This window comes from Phlebotomus papatasi, chromosome 1, assembly GCF_024763615.1.
Source record: "Phlebotomus papatasi isolate M1 chromosome 1, Ppap_2.1, whole genome shotgun sequence".
Classification (NCBI taxonomy): domain Eukaryota; kingdom Metazoa; phylum Arthropoda; class Insecta; order Diptera; family Psychodidae; genus Phlebotomus; species Phlebotomus papatasi.
This window is the reverse complement of record NC_077222.1, coordinates 72,535,198-72,548,048: the sequence shown is the minus strand read 5'-3', so window position 1 is coordinate 72,548,048 and position 12,851 is coordinate 72,535,198. Positions and strand designations below refer to the sequence as shown.

Here is a 12,851-nt window from a genome sequence, read left to right as displayed (position 1 = left end):
ACCAAGTCGATTGCCTTATTAACTCAAAATTTGTTCAAAATATTTTGAAAGCTATAAAACTTGGCAATTTTACTTAATCATTTGCTAAAATCGTAGAATTCTTTTTCGTATAAAATTAACTATTAATTCAAAATTGGTTTATTTTCTCTGTTATAAAATGCTAAAAACAACGCCTGACTGTTCCTATATTCTAAAACCTTTCCAAAGAATCTATGCTTTCGCGAGTCGGTTGAGAAATAGGATCTCTAAAACTTTTTATTACTAGACCTTAAGGAACTGTTAGAACAGATATTTGAAAATCGTTCACATAGGAGCATTATAGGAAATAAAACCTATTTTTCAGATATAAAATCCTTTATTTTTCCTTTATTTTTTATTTGCCGTCATGTGTCTTTACAATTTCCCCAATCCGAACGTCCGTCGACGTCTCAACGTTGGTGACAAGCCTCCAGAGGTCCAGAGCCAAACGGCATAGGGGAGACCGGGGAGGTTTGGGACACTTTTTCATATTTTGACTTTGAGACAGTATTTCAAAAAATTACGATAGTGTATTGCAATTTTATGCAGTTTATAGGATACTTATGGGCATTGGCTTTATAAAAAGTACTCGATAGAACTTGGAACACTGCTTAGTTTTCTTGGAAAAGATAAAACATTTAACTTGACACTTTGTCCCAAACCTCCCCGGTTTGGGGCAGTATGGGATGCAAAAGGGGATATTTGGGAGGCGTTTTTTTCTCGCATAATTTGCATTATTGGAGCACGTTAATTAATTTTAAGTACTAGATTAAAAATATTTCTAATAGAAATAAAAATGTTTTTTTTTTTTCATACTTAGAAATTAATATCAATTTAATTTGTACAGTAGAGTCATTTATTTTCAATCAGTTATTTAAAGTATTTTCTTATTATTTTCCATCTACTTTTCGTTGCCTTTTTAATTCTAAGTATTGCAATCATGATCATCAAATTCCTCACAAGATTAGATTTTCTTGCAACTGTAAGTTTTGAACTCACTGACGGATTCCTGTTTGATTTTACGACAACTGCATGTTACCTGTCTTTTACTTATTTTTCTGAAAAAGCTCTAGTCTTGCCTTTTCTGGATAACTTGTGAGAATTGTAGAGGATATTGCTCGAGAAATTTTCGAGAAAATAGTTTTTAACGGAATTAAGCAAAGGTCGAACATCTTCTGGAGAATAAATTATTGATTCCCAAGACATTGATGGTTTAATTGCCCCTGTATACAACTGCTCAACTGGTAAAGTTTGCACAAGAGGGAGATTTCCAGTAGAAACTGGGCATTACTCTCCATTTTGAGAATAAAAAATTGCACGCCACCTACAATCTTTTCGAAAATCAACGTCTCATTCATCTCCTTTCAGATGTCCCAAACATCCCCGCGGGTGGTTTTGGTATTTAACACCTTTAAGTAAAAAGCAAGAGCGTATAATCTCTGAAACTTTTATAAAAATATGTTTCGAGATTATACGGCTAGCTAATGAGATAAAAAAAGTTTTGATTTTATATATCGCTGATATAAAATACAAAAAAAATTGAGAAATCAAAAAATACAATTTCTATCAATTTTTAAGAAAGTGTTCATAGAATTAAAACAATAAAACTGGGATATCCATTCTTTTAGTCAAGATACATCTTAATATTGCTTACGATTGAGTAGTGGTTAAATTCCATTTATTTCAAGAATTAATGAAGAAATCGCCTTGTTCCGCACTATCCCTGTCCCAAACCTCCCCGGTCTCCTCTAAATGCTTCTTCCCAAGCAGTATAGTCTTTTGTCGTATTTAATGATCTTTTTGTGGTCAAATGGTAATCATTGGGCTGAGTATATGAGAGGGGACGAAACCATCAGATAAGACACATGCGAGATACGGCAACGTGGCTAAAAATTAGCACGATATGTAATTATCTGAACTTTAATATGTTTACCTGCAAGAAGCTAAACTATAAAATCATTCTTATATTTTACTACACAACACTTTTGCATAATAACATCGTTTTAAAGCTTTTATGATTCCAAATGAAGTTTGTATATATTTTGTTGAAGAGTCTTACGCTTTCGCACCTTTCCATTGAAATACAATTTAGTCGTACAGCATTTAAATTTTCGTAAAAGTCGCTGTACGAAGAATCTACACGCAAAACTATAGAACAAAAAGCCCTTGGGATGCGAGCAGCAATTAAATCTAATAGCGTTTCATCAAGTCCTTTTCAACCACATCATTTTGTTCTCATTTAACGTTCCACGAAAATTAGGAAACTTCAGAGAAAATCCAGGATAATTTCTTTAGTTTTCCTTCCTGCGATAGACTGGCAGTGAAGTTAAAAAGTTAAATTATTTTATTTTATTGTTATGCAAAACATTATTGTTACGTTAGGGAGAAATGGAGTTTTTGCGTGTCACTAATTTTTCATTTCTGTTTCTACTACTCTAAATTTCAATTTCGTGCCAAAAAGTCTCCCAAAAGATGTGGTACAGGTTTGTCTCTGAATTTAATTTCTTACAAATTCACTTTACCAGACTTGTTTGTCTCATTCCAAAATTTAATTTATGTACGAAAGTCACTTGTAATGTTTCCATGTTCTCCTTAACTATGAGATCAACTTCTCCAGAAGCCAGAGATAAATGTTTAAGGAAAAAGACCAGAAAGTCAGTATATGAAATAAGTTCATCAATCAAGATATTGCGTAATTTCATCACCGTATGAATTCTTGTCTACAAATCTGTTCTGTGATATGTTACAATTTGTCTCGAATTTTCTAGTGAATTTTCTTGAGTATAAGAGTTGTCCGAAAAAGTTAGGAAAGATGTTACGTAAATTCAATGTTCCTTTGGAATGGTTAGGATATTCTCCAGATGTTAGGAAAAACTGGAGAAACCAAAAATACAATTTAGTTTGACCTACAAAATCTGTTTAGTTTACACTTGAAATTTTCATTCCAATTTTACGAGCACAAGGAATAGCAAATATCAGTGCATGAAGATTTTAAAACAGATTTGGGTATACCGTACAATATTTATTACAAATAAACTTTCTCATGTCCTATTTAAAATGGCCAAATTTAGGAAACCCCTAAGCTTATATAATATTAACTCTACAAGTGAACTCTATTATTCTTAAATGAACGTATAGTTGTGAGAATCATGTTATTTAGTATGTAAATCACATAGAAAGAACAGTTTTGGACCACAACCTAATTAAACACATTATTATGCTTATATTCATAGATTTGAATTTGTCCTGCGAAAAGCTGAACATGTTAATAATTTGTAAATTGTGACACAGGTGCAAAATATATTACTATTGTCTATCCTTAGGTATTTGAATTATTAGGGACATATCCCGTTAAGGACAGCTATTAGATTAGTTAATATATTTTACATAATATGCTAATTTTTGGAGAGTTTAAGTATTGCGATATATTTTTTTTTAAGATAAAACAATTTTTTTTTGCTTATTTTGATGTACCGGGCTTAATTTGCAGTTTTCTACAAAATTTAACCAATTCACAATTTTTTTGACTCGAATCATAATCAGAGCATTTGATTCACTGGTCCTACGTCTCATCATCCAAGAAGCAAATGCTCTTACCAATTGCACCACAAGACCACCTAAAAATTTCCAATCCCATTTTTCACATAATAAAAATCCAGGTAAAAATCATTTAGTATAGTATTTAGAAGTTTGTGCCATAGGTGCCACAAAATGATTTTTTTATGTGAAGAATTGTGAATACTAAAACTTTTGCTTTGCATTCATCTTTGGTTATACTTTTGCCAAAGGAAATAGAATAGCATTTATAATGTAGTATTTTTTTCATAGAAATAAACTCGAATGTCACTGCATAACAGAAGACTTTCAGTCCGATGGAATGTAACAGGAAATGCACAGAAACATTGAACCTCTTTTAATTTTCACAGTTTCACGACGTTTCGAGGATAGATGTCCTCCTTATCAGGTATCGACTATGGCAGGGAAAGTAACGTAAAAGCAGAAATTGTTATACTGCACTTGGACTTGGATCACAACTTTTGCCGTAATGACTACCATTCGACTGAATGACACAGAATCCTTCGAAACGTTTGTAGAGAATAAAATTGTGAAAATCAAGAGAAGTTCAGTGCTTCTGTCCATTTCCTGTCACCGCATTAATTGCGCAATATTCATGTACTACCAAAACTTACCGCATTTTGTGGTGCACTGAATGGAAAATGGCTGTTTTACCATTCTAAAAAATTATAATTCAACGTGTTGGTAAATTGTGGTTAAGTCTAATATTCAATTGAGAGACACAAGGGTGCACTGGATAGAGTATGTGATATGGCGCAAAGGTTCCTACTTGGGTTCTTGGTTCAAGTGATGAACAGTGCTCCATTGCTTGGGATGAAAAATTATTCAAATGGTAATATAATTTCAGGCTCATCTGGTCAAGAGATCAAGTACTGGTTTTTTTTTCCCACCTTACCTATAAGGTCTTATTGGCTTATAGACCATTAAAGACCGCTGACTATCAAGTACTGGTCTCCAACGAGACTTTAGTAAAGTAATTCTCAAATAAAAAGGGTGGCAAGCTTTCTATCAGCTATGTGAAAAGCGTGAGCTAAATTAAATTCTATAGAAAAATTCCGCATCACTTGCATATTAATAAAGTTCTTTAGAGGTCCTATTCATAAAATTTCTAAAAATATTGCCAAAAATAACATATAAGTAAAATTAATTAATTTCGGATAAAAACTATTTATCAATTGATAACCGGTTCATTGCCAGTTTATATACCTTTATAGATTTATCAAGAAATCTAATACCTGTCCAACGACTCTATAACATGACCACATACGCTGTTTAAGCAATTAAGGATAATTCGAGCTCCGTTGACCTAAAAAAAAATCTTTTGACCATGTTTTTCTCTAAATTATAAATAAGACAAATACGAAAAAAAAGTATTTTTGTGATCTCCTTTTTAAGATCTTGTCCTTAAAGAGCCTAAACTTTGTAGTCAAGCTTTTGCCCTGAAAAATTGTGGAAACCAAGGCTTATGGAATAGGGGAAACTGGGCACCACCAAACACCGGGTACCACCAAACAGTAATTTTTATTTCTAAACTACTTGGACTATCTCGACCATTCCTTCAGTGGTGAAGCATCCCTATAGTGCCTATAAATTCCTATCGGTCTTATCCTCTGATATCCAATATCCGATTAAAAAATCGCAGTGTTTGGTGGTATCCCAGTTTCCCCTATATTGCCTGGCAGCGACCAAGCTACATGCCAAACTAGAACAACAGAATTATACCGCCAGTAAAAGGTCTCGTTTGGACCGGGAAAATATCAGTTTCCCGTGGAATCCACCAGTCGGATTCTATTTCGCTATCATATGGAAAATCTCAACAACAACCTTTTGTACCTTTGATATTGAAAAATCGCAATATCGCTCTCGATAGAATTCGAGCAATAGTTAAAGGGTAATGGGATGAAAATCTTCACAAAATAAACAAACGTTATATGCAGTATATAAGAGATACTTGCAATAGATGAACATAAACCCAGTGAATATTGCAATTTGGTGTTCAAATTGGCTGTACAGTTTTCATGAAAAACTTGATTAAAAATTCAATAACTCTGTTCTTATTATCTGAATTTTAGATGTTATAATCAAAATCCGAAACTACTAATTAACAAATTAGACTGAAGATATTAAAGATACGTCCTTCTAAGTAGTATCCCAGAACCCCAAAGTAAATCTGAAAAATTTCTATGATAGCTTACGTGTAAACTTTCACGTATAACAAGCTTTAATCTAGTTTTATTATTGTTTTTTTTTATTGCAAGTGTGCTTGAAGGCGTGGCTTTTTGTTCATGAATGGTCACGCTAAATTACAAGTGAAACTTGTTTAATAAGTGTTATAGTCCTTAACTATTAATAGATCTATTAATAGATGTTAACCTATTCAGTCAATGTACCAGAAATACTTGAGATAGAATGGTTCATATTTTGGGATTAGTTTCTTGCAGATTAATAGATGAATTTTTCGAAAAGAAATAAATTTTATCTATTATAAGGGCGCGGGGATTCGCCCTCAAACACACGTCTTAACAGTCACTGAATTTAAATTCTGTGCATTAATTCATTACAAACTCTATTGATTTAGATAGAGTAACTATCCAAGAAAACAAATTGGCAACCAGAATTCAAATCAGGAAAGCGTAAAGAGGCCAATTTTAATAAATTCGACTGGGTGTCGAATTTTCCGTCCGCCAATTTGAGCAAAAATTTTGCATGACCTTCCGCGAAGCAAGAAAACACTAACAAAATGTATTTTCATCTCTATCGGACTATTTTTCTCAACACAGAGAAAAATTACCCTCTAAATTCAAGAAAAAAATACTCTAACTAAGGGTTCGATTTTGCTCCAAGCAATTTTTTTCTTAAATTTCGCTTAAATTAAGAAAAAATTTCTATAAGAGCATTTTCTTAAATTTTAGAGTACGATGGTTTTGAAATTCAGTAGCTTTGAATTTAGACTTTTTTACTCTTAAATTTAGAGAAAAATAGTTTTGAATTTGTAGCAAAAATGGTTTTAATTTTAGAGTATCATGGTTTTGATTTTAGAGTATTGTGGTTTTGATTTTAGAGCATTGTGGTTTTGATTTTAGAAACTTATGGGTTTGATTTTAGAAACTTATGGGTTTGATTTTAGAGTATCATGGTTTTGATTTTAGAAACTTATGGTTTTGATTTTAGAGTATCATGGTTTTGATTTTAGAGTATTGTGGTTTTGATTTTAGAGTATCATGGTTTTGATTTTAGAGAATTGTGGTTTGGATTTTAGAAACTTATGGTTTTGATTTTAGAAACTTATGGTTTTGATTTTAGAAACTTATGGGTTTGATTTTAGAAACTTATGGGTTTGATTTTAGAAACTTATGGTTTTGATTTTAGAGTATTGTGGTTTTAATTTTAGAAACTTATGGTTTTGATTTTAGAGTACCATGGTTTTGATTTTAGAGTATCATGGTTTTGATTTTAGAGTATTGTGGTTTTGATTTTAGAGTATCATGGTTTTGATTTTAGAGAATTGTGGTTATGATTTTAGAAACTTATGGGTTTGATTTTAGAAACTTATGGTTTTGATTTTAGAGTATTGTGGTTTTGATTTTAGAGCATTATGGTTTTGATTTTAGAGTATTGTGATTTTGATTTTAGAAACTTATGGTTTTGATTTTAGAGTACTATGGTTTTGATTTTAGAAACTCATGGTTTTGATTTTAGAGTACCATGGTTTTGATTTTAGAGTACCATGGTTTTGATTTTAGAGTATTATGGTTTTGATTTTAGAGTACCATGGTTTTGATTTTAGGGTACCATGGTTTTGATTTTAGAGTACCATGGTTTTGATTTTGGAGTGTTTGCTGTGTTGATTGTCGAGTATTGCTGGTTCTGAAAGTAGAGTATTCTGAGGTTTTGAATCAAGGCAATTTGAGGGTTTTTTTGTGAATGTTATATATTTCATTCTTTACCTTTTTCCACGTGATGCATATGATGCGCGCGTATTCACTTCCATGAAACTCTCATATGCATCTTTCATTTCAATTTTCTATATGAACTTTGCCAATCGGAATTTACCTCCACTGAAGTATGTTGCTTAATCTGAAATATTTAAGAGTATAATGGTTTTGATTTTAGAGTATCAAGGCTTAGAACCTCTCATAGTCTGTCTTATTTCGATATTTTTATATAAACTTTTCCAATCGGAATTCATCTCCACTGAAGTATGTTGCTTAATCTGAAATATTTAAGACTAATATGGTTTTGATTTTAGAATATTATTGTCTTGCTTTTAGAGTACTTTGGTTTTGATGTTGGTCTATTGTGGTTTTGAATTCTTTTAGAGTATTGGGGATTTGATTTTAGACTATTGTGGTGATGATTCTACAGCATTGTGGTTTTGATTTTAGAGTATTATAGTTTTGATTTTAGAGCATTGTGGTTTTGATTTTAGAGTATCATGGTTTTGATTTTAGAAACTTATGGTTTTGATTTTAGAGTATTATGGTTTTGATTTTAGAAACTCATGGTTTTGATTTTAGAGTATTATGGTTTTGATTTTAGAGTACTGTGGTTTTGATTTTAGAGTCTCATGGTTTTGATTTTAGAGTATCGTGGTTTTGATTTTAGAGTATTGTGGTTTTGATTTTAGAGTATTGTGGTTTTGATTTTAGAGTATTGTGGTTTTGATTTTAGAAACTTATGGTTTTGATTTTAGAGTATTGTGGTTTTGATTTTAGAAACTTATGGTTTTGATTTTAGAAACTCATGGTTTTGATTTTAGAGTATTATGGTTTTGATTTTAGAGTATTGTGGTTTTGATTTTAGAGTATTATGGTTTTGATTTTAGAAACTCATGGTTTTGATTTTAGAGTATTATGGTTTTGATTTTAGAGTATCATGGTTTTGATTTTAGAGTATTATGGTTTTGATTTTAGAGTATTGTGGTTTTGATTTTAGAAACTTATGGTTTTGATTTTAGAGTATTATGGTTTTGATTTTAGAAACTCATGGTTTTGATTTTAGAGTATCGTGGTTTTGATTTTAGAGTATTATGGTTTTGATTTTAGAGTATTGTGGTTTTGATTTTAGAGTATTATGGTTTTGATTTTAGAGTATTGTGGTTTTGATTTTAGAGTATTATGGTTTTGATTTTAGAAACTCATGGTTTTGATTTTAGAGTATTATGGTTTTGATTTTAGAGTATCATGGTTTTGATTTTAGAGTATTATGGTTTTGATTTTAGAGTATTGTGGTTTTGATTTTAGAAACTTATGGTTTTGATTTTAGAGTATTATGGTTTTGATTTTAGAAACTCATGGTTTTGATTTTAGAGTATTATGGTTTTGATTTTAGAGTATCGTGGTTTTGATTTTAGAGTATTATGGTTTTGATTTTAGAGTATCGTGGTTTTGATTTTAGAGTATTATGGTTTTGATTTTAGATTATTGTGGTTTTGATTTTAGAGTATTATGGTTTTGATTTTAGAAACTCATGGTTTTGATTTTAGAGTATTATGGTTTTGATTTTAGAAACTCATGGTTTTGATTTTAGAGTATTATGGTTTTGATTTTAGAGTATTGTGGTTTTGATTTTAGAGTATTGTGGTTTTGATTTTAGAGTATTGTGGTTTTGATTTTAGAGCATTATGGTTTTGATTTTAGAGTATTGTGGTTTTGATTTTAGAGTATTATGGTTTTGATTTTAGAGTATCGTGGTTTTGATTTTAGAGTATTATGGTTTTGATTTTAGAGTATTGTGGTTTTGATTTTAGAGTATTATGGTTTTGATTTTAGAAACTCATGGTTTTGATTTTAGAGTATTATGGTTTTGATTTTAGAGTATCATGGTTTTGATTTTAGAGTATTATGGTTTTGATTTTAGAGTATTGTGGTTTTGATTTTAGAGTATTGTGGTTTTGATTTTAGAGTATTATGGTTTTGATTTTAGAGTATCGTGGTTTTGATTTTAGAGTATTATGGTTTTGATTTTAGAGTATCATGGTTTTGATTTTAGAGTATTGTGGTTTTGATTTTAGAGTATTATGGTTTTGATTTTAGACTATCATGGTTTTGATTTTAGAGTATTATGGTTTTGATTTTAGAGTATGATGGTTTCGATTTTAGAGTATCAAGGTTTTGATTTTAGAAACTTATGGTTTTGATTTTAGAGTATTATGGTTTTTCTAAAATCAAAACCCTGATACTCTAAAATCAAAACCATAATACTCTAAAATCAAAACCATGATACTCTAAAATCAAAACCATGAGACTCTAGAATCAAAACACTGATACTCTATATTCAAAACACTGATACTCTAAAATCAAAACCCTGATACTCTAAAATCAAAACCATAAGTTTCTAAAATCAAACCCATAAGTTTCGAAAATCAAACCCATAAGTTTCTAAAATCAAACCCATAAGTTTCTAAAATCAAAACCATTAGTTTCTAAAATCAAAACCACGATACTCTAAAATCAAAACCATAATACTCTAAAATCAAAACCCTGATACTCTAAAATCAAAACCATGAGACTCTAAAATCAAAACCATGATACTCTAAAATCAAAACCATAATACTCTAAAATCAAAACCATAAGTTTCTAAAATCAAACCCATAAGTTTCTAAAATCAAAACCGTAAGTTTCTAAAATCAAACCCATAGGTTTCTAAAGTCAAAACCATAAGTTTCTAAAATAAAACCACAATGCTCTAAAATCAAAACCACGATACTCTAAAATCAAAACCATGAGACTCTAAAATCAAAACCCTGATACTCTAAAATCAAAACCATGAGACTCTAAAATCAAAACCATAAGTTTCTAAAATCAAAACCAAAAGTTTCTAAAATCAAAACCACAAGTTTCTAAAATCAAAACCACAATGCTCTAAAATCAAAACCACAATACTCTAAAATCAAAACCATGAGACTCTAAAATCAAACCCATAAGTTTCTAAAATCAAAACCATAAGTTTCTAAAATCAAAACCATGATACTCTAAAATCAAAACCATAAGTTTCTAGAATCAAACCCATAAGTTTCTAAAATCAAACCCATAAGTTTCTAAAATCAAAACCATAAGTTTCTAAAATCAAAACCATAAGTTTCTAAAATCAAACCCATAAGTTTCTAAAAACAAAACCATAAGTTTCTAAAATTAAAACCACAATACTCTAAAATCAAAACCACGATACTCTAAAATCAAAACCATGAGACTCTAAAATCAAAACCGTAATACTCTAAAATCAAACCCATAAGTTTCTAAAATCAAACCCATAAGTTTCTAAAATCAAAACCATAATACTCTAAAAACAAAACCATAAGTTTCTAAAATGAAAACCACAATACTCTAAAATCAAAACCACGATACTCTAAAATCAAAACCATGAGACTCTAAAATCAAACCCATAAGTTTCTAAAATCAAAACCATGATACTCTAAAATCAAAACCATAAGTTTCTAGAATCAAACCCATAAGTTTCTAAAATCAAACCCATAAGTTTCTAAAATCAAACCCATAAGTTTCTAAAATCAAAACCATAATACTCTAAAATCAAACCCATAAATTTCTAAAAACAAAACCATAAGTTTCTAAAATCAAAACCACAATGCTCTAAAATCAAAACCACGGTACTCTAAAATCAAAACCATGATACTCTAAAATCAAAACCATAAGTTTCTAGAATCAAACCCATAAGTTTCTAAAATCAAACCCATAAGTTTCTAAAATCAAAACCATAAGTTTCTAAAATCAAAACCATAATACTCTAAAATCAAAACCATAAGTTTCTAGAATCAAACCCATAAGTTTCTAAAATCAAACCCATAAGTTTCTAAAATCAAAACCATAATACTCTAAAATCAAACCCATAAATTTCTAAAAACAAAACCATAAGTTTCTAAAATCAAAACCACAATGCTCTAAAATCAAAACCACGATACTCTAAAATCAAAACCATGATACTCTAAAATCAAAACCATAAGTTTCTAGAATCAAACCCATAAGTTTCTAAAATCAAACCCATAAGTTTCTAAAATCAAAACCATAAGTTTCTAAAATCAAAACCATGATACTCTAAAATCAAAACCATAAGTTTCTAGAATCAAACCCATAAGTTTCTAAAATCAAACCCATAAGTTTCTAAAATCAAAACCATAAGTTTCTAAAATCAAAACCATGATACTCTAAAATCAAAACCATAAGTTTCTAGAATCAAACCCATAAGTTTCTAAAATCAAACCCATAAGTTTCTAAAATCAAAACCATAAGTTTCTAAAATCAAAACCATGATACTCTAAAATCAAAACCATAAGTTTCTAGAATCAAACCCATAAGTTTCTAAAATCAAAACCATAAGTTTCTAAAATCAAAACCATAATACTCTAAAATCAAAACCATAAGTTTCTAGAATCAAACCCATAAGTTTCTAAAATCAAACCCATAAGTTTCTAAAATCAAAACCATAATACTCTAAAATCAAACCCATAAATTTCTAAAAACAAAACCATAAGTTTCTAAAATCAAAACCACAATGCTCTAAAATCAAAACCACGATACTCTAAAATCAAAACCATGAGACTCTAAAATCAAAACCCTGATACTCTAAAATCAAACCCATAAGTTTCTAAAATCAAACCCATAAGTTTCTAAAATCAAACCCATAAGTTTCTAAAATCAAAACCATAAGTTTCTAAAATCAAACTCATAAGTTTCTAAAAACAAAACCATAAGTTTCTAAAATCAAAACCACAATGCTCTAAAATCAAAACCATGATACTCTAAAATCAAAACCATGAGACTCTAAAATCAAAACCCTGATACTCTAAAATCAAAACCATGAGACTCTAAAATCAAAACCATGATACTCTAAAATCAAAACCAAAAGTTTCTAAAATCAAAACCATAAGTTCCTAAATTCAAAACCACAATGCTCTAAAATCAAAACCACGATACTCTAAAATCAAACCCATAAGTTTCTAAAATCAAAACCACGATACTCTAAAATCAAGACCATAATAGTATAATAGAATTCAAAACCACTATACTCTTATTTCGAAACGATGATTTCGCTAAGATCAAAACCAAAATAGTCTTAACTCGAAACCTCTATACTCTAAAATCAAAACTATGACCTTCTAACTTTAAAACTTCTGTATGCTCTATCAGTGTTCAAAACTACGATTCTCTAAAATCAAACCCACTGTTCTCCTATTATTAAGCACAATTTATTCTATTTTTTAAACTATCATACTCTTTTAGAGAAATTCAAGCGCAAAATAT

At 30.0% G+C, this 12,851-nt stretch overlaps 1 protein-coding gene across 1 annotated transcript in view; it reads right to left on the bottom strand.

Moving 5' to 3' along the window:
• LOC129800707 (glutamate [NMDA] receptor subunit 1) overlaps positions 1-12,851 on the bottom strand; it is a 159,195-nt gene that overhangs the window by 110,803 nt on the left and 35,541 nt on the right. The gene's annotated exons all lie outside the window — the stretch shown is intronic.